At 47.0% G+C, this 2,530-nt stretch overlaps 1 pseudogene; it reads right to left on the bottom strand.

Annotated features, from left to right (window-relative positions):
• Nucleotides 1-642: 642 nt before the first annotated feature.
• LOC100946504 lies at nt 643-2,222 on the bottom strand (annotated as a pseudogene).
• Nucleotides 2,223-2,530: the final 308 nt, after the last annotated feature.

Genomic DNA, 2,530 nt, shown 5'->3' with positions numbered 1-2,530 from the left:
TTACAGAAGTGTAAAGACCCAATAAGTCTTTGACATTCAATAGAAAACAATAGTCATGTACTATTTATAGCTAGATATAATATCAAAATGGCACTAGAGAAGCAATTTTTGGCATATAGTGGTGGAGGGCACGGTGCCAGTCTAAATCTGATGCTTTCATTTTATTTCAGCTTTTGTTTTTATTATCGTCATGCCAAAGACTATCCAGTTGGAATCCTAATTATTCAGGAAACTAACCTACTGTATGTGATATTCATACAAAAATAAAACAACATCCTGAAGGTACTTGGTTATAAGGTTTTGTACAAATCATAAATTCCTTAAATAAATAATGCTCAATTATTTTTATTTGCTAGAAGACTGATTTTTGGTAAGGAGCAGCATCTAACACCTTGAGGAAGTGCTTAAGAATGGAGAGATTCTACTGATAATTACAATTTCAAGTGTGATAATTAGTTGACGTATTTTCCACCACAGTAAAATGTACACGTGAATTACAAGGGAAAAGGTCATATGGATAATATTCTGCTGCTCACAGCTTGTGACACAGTCAAATATCTATGACAAGTAGTGGGGTTCAAACATTCAAATGAGAAAGATCTTGGCAGATGAGGTCATTTACTGTCACTTGAACCATGGGTGTCACAACACGGTGACTGGAGGAAGTTGTTCCAGTTGGTTTTCTAATGCAATCCGTTCTTGATGAACCTCCTTGAGCTGCTGCTGGAGTTCGCTATTCAACCGGGCCAGCACTGCATTCGCCTCTTTATTTTTGCGGATAGCAGTTTGAATGGCCTTCTTCTGTTTGGAAGATTGCTTTTGGACCGTTGGATGCAGCTTCATGGTTGCTATAGAAGCCGGCCCGCTTACAGTGGTAGAAGGTTCATGGTTTTCTGCAGTTTGATGTTCAGATCTGAATTTCCTACGAATGGGCTTGGATGGGGGCTGAGAATATGGTGTGTCCTTCTTAGCTGGACTCCCTTCTGCAGCCTGCGAAGGGGCTCTGTTCAGCTGTGGGAGTATCTCAGCCTCGGACACTTGTTCAGACTGAGATGGACAAGGTCTCGGAGGGAGCGCAGGTGGAGGGGGTAACAATCCTGACTTAGTAGCTGGCACATTGGGCTGGAAGACTTTATTCAGATCCAAGTAGGCAGCTCTGGAATGGGTTTTCTGTGGCCACGGTGGTGGGGTGGGAGGGTCCTCACCCCTTTTCATGGCCTCTTCTATGGAGGTGCTAGAGTAAGATCTGGATCTTGGTCTTGCTTTGAGATTGTTGGAATCCTTGGGAGTTGCTGGATCCTCAGACACATCCTTTGGTAAGGCTTCATTGGTAGTACTTTTCAAAACTTGTTTGTCATCACCAGTCACATCTTGAGTAGGGACAGGAAAGTCAGCCATGTCTTTAACAGATGTCTTCTCTATCCATTCAAGTCACGGGGTTGTTGGTTTGCCGGCAACGTCTCAGAATAAGAATTAAATAATGGACACTCCCACTTGGGCTTAGGAAAAGCTGCTTGCAGGTACTCTGGCTGCAGAGTGGGAGGCAGGTTCTCAGGCAGTGGGTAGCCATTCTTCTGAGGCACAATGAGATGAAACACAACACTGAATTTAGGCAGAGTTAGGGCTCCATCGCAGTCAGCATCACTAAGCTCCCATATATAAGAGAGTTCTGGAATGGAAAGCTTTGATTTGGTGAAGAAGTTCTTGGCCACAGAACCTGAAATGAAGGAGCTGGGGTCTGGCTGCAGGGACAGGAACTGATTGACATAGTATTCGCGCTGTTCTGCTGTTATCCTCCAGGGCTCATCAGGGTAACCGCTGCTGTTATCCTGCAGTTCTCTTTCCACTGAAAGGGACCGGATGAGGGACCCCTGGTGCCCAAGAGGCTTGGGTCCTGTGCCCCCTGATGAGGGTCCCTCAGTCTGGACAAGGGGCTGTCGAGCTTCATAAGGAGTTGGATGCATCTGTTCTGTGCCACTCGCAGTTTGCTGTAGCCATGGCTCAAGGGCACCCTCTGGTAATGAGGTGGGGAAGAAGGCTGGGGAGGCGAGGGGTGACATTGTAGGAGACTGTGTTTCCTGTTTATCCTCATCGTCCATTCTTTTGAAGGAATTTTTTTCCGTAGTTAAATATGGTATCTGAACCTTAGCTCCATTCAGCTCAGCCGGGTTTCCAAATCGTATCTCACCATCATTCATGGACATCATAAAGCGAGGCAGAGGCAATTCACATTTAATACTCTCTAACCGAACAGGGAGGCCAGACTGTGCTGCAGCAATTAATTTCAGAGCAATGTAAAATTGTGTTGGACCAAAATAACCAATCCGCTTTGCACCACACAAGTTCTGTGATCTGGTGCAGCGTCTCAGCGGGCAGCTGCGACGCCCGAAAAAGGTCGGCCACCGTACAGGCCGCCGGCAGTCGCCGTGCCGGGGGCGACCCTGGCGGCCTCTTGGGGCCCTGACCCAGGTCCCCCGCCCTCGGCGCCGGCGCAGCGCGCAAAGAGCTCGGAGTAGCACTGCTGCTCCCC

Source organism: Otolemur garnettii, unplaced genomic scaffold (genome assembly GCF_000181295.1).
Source record: "Otolemur garnettii isolate 467f Iridium unplaced genomic scaffold, OtoGar3 scaffold00031, whole genome shotgun sequence".
NCBI classification, from domain to species: domain Eukaryota; kingdom Metazoa; phylum Chordata; class Mammalia; order Primates; family Galagidae; genus Otolemur; species Otolemur garnettii.
Note: the sequence above shows the minus strand (reverse complement) of the source record. Positions and strands in the feature narration are given on the sequence as shown.